Here is a 13,651-nt window from a genome sequence, read left to right as displayed (position 1 = left end):
TGTGATTACTTTCCATAACTGGCAGTTAGTGTCTAAGGAAAGAGGTTAAATGGCTAAGCCTAAGTGGGTTTTATGGTTACTTAATTAGGTCCTTGCGAGAGTAAGGGGAGCCACCCACATCCCCACCTCTTGCTTGGCTAACCAAAGGAAGTGGTATAATTCCAAGTGAACCTAAGGGGATTCACATTGATTGAACCACTAGTTTAGGAAACCTTAGTTTAGCCTGTAGGTCGTGTGTTTGAATTTATTGCATTTTTTAAATTTAAAAATTTAAATTTGAATTTAAATTTTAGGAATTTAAATTTCAAAATCTAAAATTGAATTTAAATTTCAAAAAAAATAAAAAAATTAAAAATTCAAATTTGAGTTTAAATTGTAAAATTTAAATTTCAAATTTCAAAAAAAAATGAAGAAAAAGGAGGGTTAAAACAAAATAAGATAAAATAAATTCAATTGCCGGAGTTTGTGGAATGAAAAACTACTTCCAACCTGAGCCACAACTGGACAAGATTAATGGGATGACCCAAAGACTTGACCAAGTCCTTGCATGTTGTCAACAATTTAGCCCATTCCCAACCTTGTCATCCTATCCAACATGTTCCATCTGTGCAAGCTTAATCCATCATGTTAGTTAGTGCCTTGCGGCAAGCCCATGTCAACCAGTCATTCCAGACCAAGTACATGCAGCCAATAGACTTTTCCAACCCAATACTAATCCATTCTTTCACCCATATAACCCTGGGTGGGAAAATCAACCCAACTTCACTTATGGGGCCCAAGCCCAAGAAACCCCCTTGCTAGATGTGCACTCTCAATGGTCTGAAGCCCAAACTCATTGGGAGGACAATGATTACCATAGGACTCAACTGACTTATCCATGTCAAACCTACATACAGTCCTAACAGTACCATCCGCCTAACTCTGTGGCCCAACAATTTCAGAGGCCACAAGTATAGAGTCAATTCTAGCAGATCTACCCTAGGAACCAACCAATCCAACCTTATCAGGCTTACCCACAACCTCCTCGGACCCATATAGTTGATGATCAATTCATACAGCTTCAGCAGCTGATTCTAAATCAGCAGCAGTCCTTCGATAGATTAGATAGCCAAATAGGACAGCTAGCCAAAGCCATTGTGAGGAGAGAAGTAGGGCAATTACTGAGTCAACCGGTTGCAAATCCTAGAAATCAACCATAAGATTTTTCTCCACAACAAATTCAACCACCTTCTAAGAACCCTTAGTTTTGAAAATGCCAAAGTCGTTACAACCTTAAAGAGTGGGAGGATTTTAGAATACCCGTATGAGAAAAAGAAAGTCAGTGAAGAAGAAAAGGAGCAAGAAGACCTTAAGTTGGAGAGGGAAGAAGAAGGAAAGGAAAATTTAGAAGAAAAGACTATAGTGAACCGACATGTGGTCCCCTTTCCAATCACTCAAAGTTGGGCCATTGTGAAAGAAGAAAGAGACTCGCAATGAGGAGATCATGAAGTTATTCAAGAAATGCCATATTAACATCCCTCTCCTCGATGTGATCCAACATGTCCCGACCTATGCCAAGTTTCTGATAGAGTTGTGAACTCAAAAGAGGGAGTCATGATCAACCCCACAAAAAGTGATGCTTTCGCCAGATGTTAGTGCGGTTCTCTTAAACCAACTTCCCCGGAAAATGAAAGACCCCGGTACTCCTCTCATTAGTTGTGTCATCTCTAGAATCGCCTTTGATCGGGCTCTATTTTATCTTGGGGCTAGTATAAATCTGCTTCCATCCATTATTTACGACAGGTTTAGGATCGAAAAGTTAAAATATACCTTGGTAATTCTGTAACTCGCTGATTGGTTAGTCAAGACTCCTTGAGGTGTTATTGAGGACGTCATTGTTAAGGTAGAGGGTTGTCACTTCCTAGTGGACTTTATCGTCCTATACATGACCCCAACTGAGGGACTAAACCATAACCCAATAATCTTAGGATGTTCGTTTCTAGCAACTGCTAATACAAACATCAACTATAAATCAGGAGAAATGGACATTTCATTTGGGGAGCAGAAACTCCAGTTAAATGTTTTTAGTGCTTCTAAATATCCAAACCTCGGGGAAGATGAGTGCAAGGTGGATGTAGTAGATGAACTTTTAGATGCCATAGCTACCCCTTGGTTAGCCCAATCTGAGCCCTGTATGTGTGAGGAAGAAAGCAAATCTAGGACTATAGATAAGAACAATGCATGAATGTATCCGACTGAAGACGTTAAATTTAGCACTGGTTGGGAGGCAACCCAACGTAGCTTTTAGTGTTTCTACTGTTAGGGTTTGAGTTTTTTTTTTTTTTTTTTATTCGAGACCAGGTGGCAGACCTTGAACCCCTCACGAAAATCCTATTGATTGTTCCCTTTGTAACAAGTCCTTTTTGCATCAGCCTAGTCAAGCCATTGGGGACAACGACACTTAAGTTGGGGGGTAAGGAAAGAGAGAAAAAAATTAAATTTTCAAAAAAAAATTGAGAAGCTAAGCCTTTAAATATGTAGAATTAAAGTTTCACTAGCAAATTTAAAATTTCATTCCATTAAAAGAGATTCCCAAACAGAAAAAGTTAAGGAAACTGATAAAAAAATATTGAATTTTGTAGAAATTGGTAGCAAGTAATAGAAGTAAAAATTGGTGTTATTTGAATATTGTCGAAGCCATTTAGAAATTGGAAAATACTTCCAAATTTGTCCCTGACAAGATAAGAAGAGAAATATGGGGAAATTAGACAAAAATTCTTCAATGAACACCCTAGACTTAGTAATCAAGTCTCTTCACCTAAGTCAAGTGTTGAGATTCATGCCAAAAGGAACAATGCCAAAGACACTTACCTAATACTTATTAATTAGGTCTCTTCACCTAAGGCAAGTGTCAAGATTCGCGTAAAATGGTGGAAGGTAATAATAAAAAATAAGAGTGCATGTCAAGTTTAGGGGTGGAAATCTATTGTCAAAAATGATAAGAAGAATACCTACCTGATTTCAAAAATCAATCTCGGCCTATCAAGATAGTTTGCAAATGGAAGGGTAAATAAGATTTTTACCCTTCAACACATCCCCGCCATGTATTGTGAACATCTCCCGATGTGGAGCAGCCCCACCTGAAGGAATGAGAGATCCATCATATGGATGGCAGAACCCTACAGGAAGGCAGGGTGAAATTTCAAATTTTTCTCTCCCATCTAGGAATCGCATTCCCTTATTTTAGAAAACTGCCTTTTCAATAATCAATCTTGAACCAAACTGGACCAGATCTGAAACCAAAAGGGAGGAGAGGGATATACCTTATACGGAGTAACAGTAACTCCCAATGAAAGTATTCACACCCAAGGAGAAGACAAAAAACTGCTTCCATTGAAGATGACACAGTGTGAGGTGAAGCAGAATCAGTAGGACGACTCCTCAGCAAGAACCGAATTCTTTAGAAAGAATGGGGTAGAGGGATGGTGAGCATGACTTCAGATTGTTTCTTCTACCAAGAAGCAATATCAAGAACAATTCTTCATCACTCCCACAAGTGGAGATCGAACTGGGTAGGGGTGGCAAGAACATGGAAGAACTCTACAGATTGCTATAATGTTTGTTGTGTGTTTTGCATGTCCACCCTGCTCTCTTATTTATAGCCTTAAAAATACAATCTCCTAATCTAATTAGGAGTTTCCTGATCTGAATTTTTATTTGGATCTTGACTCTTTAAGTGATAAGGATAACCCCTTATCTTATCTGTAGTTTAAGATCAACTTAATCCTAATCAAATTAGGAGTTTCTTGATCCAAATCTTTATTTGGATCTAGACTCTTTAAGTGGACAGGACTTATCCTCTTATCCTTATCTGCTGATCCAAACCCAAATTTTCCCCTATTTAATTAATCTAATTAACCCAGTTTGAGTTAGGCTTTAGGCACATTAAGTTTATGTGCTCACTTGACATTTTAACCTACAGCCCAATTGGCTCTCCTTGTATGGTGTGGGACCCAAACATTGATCTACACATCAGCCACATGGGTTCAGCCTAACCTTTGTTACAAGGTCTGGCCGAATTCATTGTAGGAGACAGTGAACCCTTGAGTCCATCACCATGAGCTCTTAATGGGCCCAACAATTACACTAAATGGTCCTTGGGTCCAGTCACCTTATAAAAACCCAAGGACTGTGGGCAGATGCAAGATTAGCCCATCAGGTATTACCCTCAATGGTCTTACACTTAACCTCTCAACCCATAATGATTAACCACTGCCCGACAAGAGAGGACCTCTCCCTCGGCTGCAAGGAATAGTGTTGCACTCTTTACTCACATGAATCCCGGGAATTAAAACATTTTGCAAACATTTTGAAACCATAATATGTATATATGTATATTTTTATATAAATATATTTTGCAAAACAAATTTCAATGGTTGAAATCAAATGCCGGTAGTTTTAGGTTTCCATCAGAGAGAGTGCATCCCTGATCATTCACTTTGTCCGATAAAGGGGCTGATTCTGTCACTATGATCACCCACTCAGATGAATTTTTAGGCTGTCCCAACATACCCAGGTTTTGACCCCCTCTAAGGATCTCACTGATTGGCATATCAAAGGCAGCCCAATCCAACGCCTAGTGCAGTACTGTAATCGAGTCAAGGGGTCATGTGTAACATTCCAGCTTTATCCATCTATCTCCAAGGTCTAGGGTAATACTAGAATTTCGGTCCGGTTCAGGGTTTCAAGAAAACTCACACTACATGTACCTTAGGTCTCACCCTAGCAGGTAAGACAAGCTACCCCAACCAACTTGGTGGTATATCAGTGTCAACCTTGGCAGGATAAATCTCCCCAAATCTATTCAATGGTTGTAAAGATTCTAAACTAACACGAGTCTCATTAAGTGTCCAGTTTAAGGGTATTACACAGAAATACACCATAATGACATGAATCATTTATGTACTTTATTCATTTACGATAAATGTCAAAAGGTACATCAATCTGATTGGAGCTAAGGGCATAACTGTCTAACAGCCCCTTGTGGGGCGGAGATGTGATCACCACCAAACCCCACTCCATGTCCGTTTAACTGCCATCTGCATACGTAGATTACCATTGAATCCCTATCATATTGTCACAAGGCTAGTCGTACAGGCCCCGTGCATCATTTGAATGTGATGAGTAAGTCTAATCAACAAGCAACAACACAAGAAAAGGCAACAAGATGGCACACGAATTAGTCAAAAGGCTATTTGTATTGCATTAATGGATGGCAAGCACGAGCACACAGTTTAGTATCAAGGGGATCTTCTGCTTAACCTTTACACGCTATTGATTCACTCGACTACCTACCTCCCCTCAAAGAGTACGTTAAGCTTTTGGGAGAGTGACAAAAGGAAACATCAAAATGGTGGAAAATCATACTAAGTAATTACAATAATGCCACTAGTAGTCCCCCCTTACAAGATACATGCATACCTCACCCTTGACACACATGATGGCACTATGAAGGCACACTAAAGCCTATTGGAAGGTGCTTGATGACGTGGTGAAGGAGTCACTTGTGACAACCTCCCCCACTCAATTCGATCTACGTCCTTGGAGATTGGCTTCTACTGGTCCCTTGGAGTTGCTAATGTGGAAGGGAGGTTCTCCAGTTGTTCCATGAACCGACTGTCGTCCAAGGCTGAGGTGTATATTTCGGTGGTATGGTTGGGATGGCTTGTTCTGTTGGGAGTTCCTATGGCTAAGTCCATTCTAGGTGGCCTCAAAGTATGATATTGGCTGGTTCAGTTTGGTTGTAGGGAAGGTTTGGGCCAGGTAAGGGTCAAGATGATAGTTTGGATTGTTGGGGTGTTGGTTCCCATGCATTTTTGCCCAAGGATGGCTGCTCACTGTGTTACTATGTGGTTCAGCTTGAGGAATGGTGAGAATGTGGTTCCTATATGGTTTGGGTGGCACTCGCTCTCCCCGATGATTGAGGTAGTAGGTGTGGCTATAGTTGAAATTGGCCTTGGGTCTTCTCTTGGGTCCATCAGTTGCGAGCATATGCGGCTTCTGCTGCAAAAGTGGCTTCTATTGATGTTGGTGCTAATGTTAATGTTGGCACTGGTGCTGGAATGGCTTTGGGGGAGACTTCTTCTTAGTGATGACTTCCCAACTCGTTCTGGTGCTGATGTGAGTTGTTAGAGTGGGGGTCTTCTTTGTCGGCACGACACTGGCTTCGTGGTTGATTGTTTCTTGGTACAGTTGTAAGGTTGAAAGCTACTTACCATGTACCTGGAGGGCTGATGTCACTGGGATCATGCATGGAGAATGCTCGTCCAAGATGAGTAAATGGTCAAGGTGTGGCATGAGGGCTGCTTCTGCCTATGTTAGGAACTCCACTCCAATGGCAACTTGAAAATCATCCAAGGGAACCACATATAAGTTTACTTTGCCTTTCTGCAGTCCCACTTGTAGGTCTACTTCATGGGCCATGCCTTCTACTACCTTGGCCCCCGACTTGATGGCCTTGATCCACCCTGTTTGTTTGGTAGTGGTCAAGCCGAATCGCTTTGCCTCTCCAAGTGAGATGAAGTTGTGGGTGGCCCTAGTGTCTACCAATGCTTGGGTCGGCCTCCTGCTGAGGGTGATGTCTACATATTTCAGCCCCTTGTAAGCTTTGGTGGACCGCTTGGATGTGACCTCTTTCTTTACCATGGCATTTATAAGTTGGAGGGCAGCTACTCTTAGTGTTGGTGTGGGCTTCTCCTCATCACTTTCTTCATCATCACTGAGTTTGGTGATGAGGGCATTGATTTTCTTCCGCATGGGACAATCGCTAGTCTAGTGCTTTTCATTGCAAATGTAACAAGGTGAGGGAGGAATCGTAGGTCTCCTAGTGTACCAATGGCCTTGATAGCTTTGGGCTCTTTGTGGCTTCATCCCTTGTTGATAATTGTTAGGCTTGTCAGTGTGTACTGGTTTTTCCTATGTAGAGGTCGCTTGTTGATCTCCGCCACTCAAACTCATGGTATGTGGGTTGGATGGCTTTTGGTCTTTTTCATCAGGTGTCCTTAGATCAATAAATTGCTCAGCTACGGCCATGGCTGTGGCGAGGTCCTTCATACCACGTTGTTGAAGTTCAAGCTCAGCTCATGGCTTGAGACCGTCCATGAAATTGAACAAGAGGTCATTGTCTGACATGTCAGAGATCTCAAGCGTTAAGGCCGAAAATTCTTTAACGTAGTCATGTAGCGATTGTTGATGTCTAAAGTTCTTTATTCTTCTACACGCCAGGTACTCTACGTTCTCAAGGTAGAACTGATGCTTGATCTCATGCTTGAATCCAGCCCAGGTGTCAATGGTGCGGGTGCCATGTTCAATGTCTTGACAACACCTATGCCACCATAACATTGCAATATCATTCAAATACATAGCGGCTGTATGTACCTGAGTTTGGTTGTCAATAATGCTAGCGACAGAGAAATATTGTTAATGGAGATCGAGGTGCTGGCCAAATGGCTCAAGCTAATATTCCCAAATATTCTCAAGATACATTGCAAGAAATCGGTGGACCAATGACTAGGGTAAGAACAAAGGGGATGAAAGAGGCTTTACAAGGCTTAATCATGGAAGTGCGTGACAAAGATGCTGTTCTACAAGATTCTAAGACTGTTCTAGCAGTTCCCAAAGCTTCACCAAAGATAATTACCTATCTTAATGTGCAAGACGATGCGCAAGGCTTAGAACTTGAAGAACAAAGCTTGATGGGCTCGGTGCATGGATATGATAAGAAAAGGCCCAATTCATATGCAAAGATGTATTGATGGGCTTGTTTTGTCTTGTTGGGCTTATTTTTATCTTGTTTTGTTTACTTTGACTTTTCTATGCTTAATTGTCATTAGTTGCAGTCTTTTAGAATGATTCCTATTTCAAAGTAGATTTGTTTTCCTAAATTAAAGGGATCCTCATCAGTTAGGTGTTTCCTGATAAGATAATCATTAGTTAGGAGTTTTCCTATAAAATTAGGAATTTCCTTATAAGATAATGATATTTACATGCCTATATAAAGGTCACAACTATGTAAAACGAAAAAACATCAATAATACAGTGGTATTTTCAACAAGCTTAGCTTTGCCTTATTGTGTTCTTGGTAGAATACAATATCTTGACTTATCAAGGGAGTGATAATCCTTTGTAGCGTCTTCAAGATTGGATTATTTAAGGACTTAGTTTCCTTAAGGTTATAATCTGATCAACTACAGCTTGTTTTCTAGCTTCTGGGTGGCATAACAACTTGATTTAAGAGTTCCTAAAGCAAGTCGTTTAGTGGGTTCTTATCAATTGTTCTAGTTGCCACAAGAAATTGTCAAGCTCCCTAGCATCCCAAGCACCCGAGTAGGGTATTGGCTCACAGATCTTTATGTGCATGGGAGCTAGGGTGGCTGAAGTGCTAGTAGAGTTGGCTACCGCCCTTTTTAGGAGAGTCATCTCATCTCTCATCTTGTCTAATTGTGCTTGAAATCTGGCTGAAGATCTTTATGTGCATGGGAGCTAGGGTGGCTGAAGTGCTAGTAGAGTTGGCTACCGCCCTTTTTAGGAGAGTCATCTCATCTCTCATCTCGCCTAATTGTGCTTGAAATCTGTCTAGCATTCCCTATAGGCTACTTTGGGAAGGCCCCGCTCCCGAGCATTGTAAGGTGGTGTGCATCTCTTTGAAGGTGATTGAATCACCCTTCTAGTTCCACCACCGCATTCTCAACAATCTCCAGGCTGTGGTGGAGTTCATCGACCCGATCTCTGGTTTCACCTATTGTTGCCTCGCAAAGTAGGATGCGCATGTCCATGCTAGCTAGTTGGTCGACTGATTTGTCACGCTTGCTAACTTTAGTTGTATGGCCCTTTGCGGCTTGTGTTCTAGCGAATTCGTCGAGTCCAACCTCATCGGTGTCATGGATTTGATGCAACCCATATAGTATGTCATCAGCAATGTCACAGTTGCTCTTCATTGTATTGAATATGGGGCGATTGAGAGGGTTCAAGGTGAATGCTCTTGCTTTGATACCGACTGTTACATAACTAATCATGTGGACCCCATGCAACACTCGAATGTTACGAGTAACCCTAAACAACAATCAACAATACAATAAAAACAATAAGGATGGCAAATCCTTAACCATCAAAGGAAACATTATAATAATGCCATTCACAATCTTACGAGAAGATTGCATATTGACACCGACGATTAAAAGACAGGACACATGATACAGAATGAAGGACACGTAGCAATTCGAATTTTATAAGACCGTTGTAAGAGTCGTGGTAGTTATTCTGCAATCCTCCACACGCTCTATCCTCGCATGCAATTGATTTTTTTAACGGTCTGAAAAGATCATCGAGTAATTTCTATACCAGAGTTGGTGTTTTCCCCTCTCACTATATATAGTTCGGGGCAAGAGTAAGAAGAGTTCTAGCTTCGGAGAAGAGCGATGGGGGAGGGGGTGAGAGAGGGTTTCAGATTTTGCCTCTTTTTGTAAACAATCTCTGTTCTTATTTTATCTGGGATTCTGCGAAGGATTCGCTCGTTTTCAAGGGCTTTTTGGGTTCTTGCTCTCGATAATTTCCGTAATTGTTAATGCGGAGGAAACGATTGATTACTGGATTTTCGTGTTTGTGTGGGTAAACTTAGCAGAGATTTTTTGAAATGTTTTCGCCCACAATTTAGGGTTTTGATTGAAGATATGGACTCGGAAGATGCCGATCTTTTGGAGGCGGTGGAGGGCTATCGTTGGTGGTGCATCGTCGGTTTCATGCTATGCTCGATTTGCCTCGAGGCCGTAACGGACAGCGGGGATAGATCGAGGGGCGAAGCTGCAATGCGGGCATGGATTTTATCTCGATATGTAAGAAAATATTGAATTATTTTGAGGAGAATTATTATTTTCATTGCGACTGATGAACTGTTGAGGTACATATACGAGTTTAGCATGCACGTTGAAGCGAAAATGCGTTTTAGATTTTATGTGATGCCGATTAAATTTTTCCTCGATCCATATATTGGTTTGTCTGGATTTTGCTCCGTAAATTTTCTCCAACGCTATTACCTCTTGCTCTTTGGTCCTAACCTGTTTCAAATACTTTACCTTCTTCTTCTTCAAAAAAAAAAAAAGAAGTATGAAAATATTCAAGCTATTTTAACGATGAAGTGCTTATGCAACATATATTGGAGACTGGGATGGGAACTATTTGAAATCGAAGGGTTTAACAATTGAAAACTGTTACCATCAAGCCGTTCTAGTATGAAGTTCCAACTTTACATCTCTACTTAGTGTAGCATCATGGATATTAGGGCATGAAAATGCTCATGTCGCAATATGAATGATATTATTATAAGGTGCCCAGCTTGTCATTTTGGTTGCCTAAGTGTGCAGCTACCTTGTTGCGATAAGTCAAGGCGTTTAGCCAAGGATCTCAACCAAGGGTGTCTATTTGCCTATTTGCCTATTTGCCCAAGCAACGCCTTGACAACTATGATTAAGTCAGTTACCTTCTTGAAGGAGTCTGCACCTTTAACAATGGTTGGAGTCTTCAATGATTATTTTATGGTTGATTACATCAGAGGATGGGGAGAAATAGTAGCTTCTTCTACACTGGAGTTGGCAGTGCAAGTTATGTGGTTTCCCTAGCCACAATAGAATTAAATTAAACTTTGATGGAAGCTCCCCTAAATTGAGAAGACAGCTGCATGGCTGGGAATTAACTAACCTGTTAAGACTTGTTTTAGAGGCTATTGAACAAGATTTTGAGACCAGGTTGCGATGATGAGACAATGAGTGGTGCTGGAAATGGGAAAAGATGGTCTCTTTTTTGTCAAGTCTTTTGCAAAATCTCTTAGCAGTGCTTGCAATACATTGTTCCCCTCTTCTGTTATGTGGAACTCATTTCACCCATCCAAGGTGGGTTTCTTGCTATGGTCAGCCATGTTAGAGAAATGCCTCAACAAAACTTCCTGCAATCTAGAGGGGTACAGATAGCTGACCAGAACTGTGAACTCTATAACCAATGGATCATGCTAACCACCTATTTCTGCATTACCAGTTAGCTCATAAAATCTGGCATTATTTTCTTGGTGCTGCAAATTTGCAATGGGTTTTGCCTCATACCGTGTTGGATCTTCTAAGGGCTTGGCACATTGGTTGTTCTGCCAAGGGGAAGATCTTCTGGCAGCTTATACCTGCAGCTATCATTTAGACAATTTATTTGGGCTTACAGAAACAATAGAATCTTCCCCAGAGATTGAGATGTGTGGAGGAGTCGATCAATGAAGTGATTGGCAGAATTGGTTCCTGGGCATCAGTATCTAGAGATTTTGCTGATTTACCATTGCCCCATATTGTAATGGTTCAGTGTTGTGGAATGTTTGAGGTCCCTGGAGTGGGCTTTTGTTAGTATTTTGCCCTACCTATCTGTTGTACGATTTGGCTTCTTTTTAATAAAATTTTAGCTTAACTTTTTTCAAAAAAAAAAAAAGAAAAAAATCTTTGATGGAAGCTCCTGTGCCCTGCTCCTTGGGTATAGGGGGAATTTTAAGAGATCGTAGGGGAGTGATACTGACAGTTTATTCTGGTCTAACTGGAACAACCGATTCATTGACAATAGAGATCTCAGCCCGTTACAAGGATCATAGGGGAGTGATACTGACACTTTTTTATGCATCCATCTGCTACAATGGGGCTTATGAATGACATGGACCCATGGTGCCGCTTGAACAGATGTTTTCCTTTTTGTTTCTTGTGGATATGTAATGTACAGATTCCTCTCTCTTGTACATGAACAGATGTTTTCCTTTTTTGTAAGGATAATTTCCAATCTTTTTCTGTACCATAGATATGATATATTTGTGGTTAGGTTTTACCTTAGCCTTTCACTTCTACATGTTTGTCTAATAGATGCTTTTAGTATATTACATACTCATGCAAACAAAGGTAATTTGTAATAATGGAAGAAATTTTGAACCTTTGATCATTACCCAGATAGATGAGACTAACATTGGGTAATGGCCTTTTTCATGATAATTAGCTTGACCATGTGAATTATGTCAATGCATTTGGCGTGGACAATCATACACTAAAGAAGAAAGAAATAGATCCATATTAATTGTATTCTTATCTGTCTTCTTCATTTTCTATTTTCTTTTTAGTTCTGTGTGTTAATCGGGGAAATTAAGGTTGCTGACTTGCTCTTATTGTGAGTAGTAGTTTTAGGTTCCTATATTCCTTATACTTTTTCCTCCTTTTTCTTTTTTCTTTAAGCTGTAGTATGCTTGTTTTCTTCCTCCCATTCTTTTGACTACAAATATACTCTGAAAATATTACATGAAATGAAGCGTTAACTTGTTTTCTTGGGGGTTTTATAGTATTTTTGTTCTTGGGCATTGTTTTGTGGCTTCTGTAATTTTGGGTGACTGGACACTTATCTAATGAAATGTTAACCGTTTTCTTGCTGATCAAAAGAATGCTACTAGTTCATTTCTTTTCTTTTCAGTGCTGAATCTATTAAATATCCTCTTCTTGCAGTTATTTATTAGAACATTTATGCATAATTGTATGCATAATTTCTATCATTTATCACCTTTCTTATATCCTTGGTTTATGAGTCTCTCTTTGCAGCTATTTGGAGTTCATTGGTGTCCTTTTTAGTGGATTCGCTTGAATTCTTCCTTCATCTTTTGGGTAAGCATGATCTGCTTGTTGTAAGCTTATATTTGGTTATTTTATGCTATACTACTTTTAAGATGAATGTGTATAAACAACCCTGACTGGAACCAAGGATTTAAATATTGACACAATACAGGTGTATCGTATCGGTATCGGTTAGTGGTGGTACGAGACATGCTACGAATTAAAATGTGTCCTGTATATCGTTTGTATCGAACCAATATGGATGTGTATCAGCCGATATGTACCAATGTAGATCGATGCACACGATACTCCAGATATCTATTGTTGATAAAAAGTGGAATACGGTGATTCGAACTTAGGTCACATAAATCTTGTCAATCCTTCACTGCAATTTTAAACCACCAAACCACACTTCGTCTTGTGGTAATTAGTGATATAAAATATATTTTATAACGTTTATATCTACATGCAATTTAAAAGAACACATATTTATATTTAACTCAAACTATTCAAAGCAATAATATTCAAAAATAGTACTTTATAAACTAATATAAAATAATCTATAAAACCCAAATTTAATAAAATGATGATTTTTAATATCAAGAAATTTATACAAATAAAATATTAATAATAGAATAATTATTTTAAATCTTTAAAATTTATATATTTGTAGATGGTATGCATCTTAAAATTTGTATACAAATTATTAATTAATATTTTAATTTACATTAATAAGTAATAGTAACATATTTATTATTTATAAAAATTAAAAATATTCTTCACAAAATATTGTAAAATATAATATTAAATAGAGTCTATCAAATCCACTAATCTACATTTATTTCAAAAAAATGATTTTTTTTTATTTCATATAACTTGTATAAATAAAACTATTAATAATAGAAGAATTATTTTAGTAATTAAAAATTATGAATTTGTATATGTTATATCAGAAATTTTAACAAATTTGATATACTTTAAGTTAAGATTATATTTTTATAAAT

The 13,651-nt window shown here is 39.1% G+C and overlaps 1 long non-coding RNA gene across 1 annotated transcript; it reads left to right on the top strand.

Moving 5' to 3' along the window:
- The first annotated feature begins 9,444 nt into the window (after positions 1-9,444).
- On the top strand, positions 9,445-12,842 carry LOC148866185 (uncharacterized). Its single transcript, XR_016109813.1, has 2 exons — positions 9,445-9,869; positions 12,636-12,842. It is a non-coding gene; the product is annotated as an uncharacterized LOC148866185 (long non-coding RNA).
- The last annotated feature ends 809 nt before the right edge of the window (positions 12,843-13,651 follow it).

This window comes from Nelumbo lutea, chromosome 3, assembly GCF_056320005.1.
Source record: "Nelumbo lutea isolate HS-2025 chromosome 3, American lotus-T2T, whole genome shotgun sequence".
NCBI lineage: Eukaryota > Viridiplantae > Streptophyta > Magnoliopsida > Proteales > Nelumbonaceae > Nelumbo > Nelumbo lutea.
The sequence above is the reverse complement of the archived record's forward strand: the minus strand, read 5'-3'. Positions and strand labels throughout refer to the sequence as shown.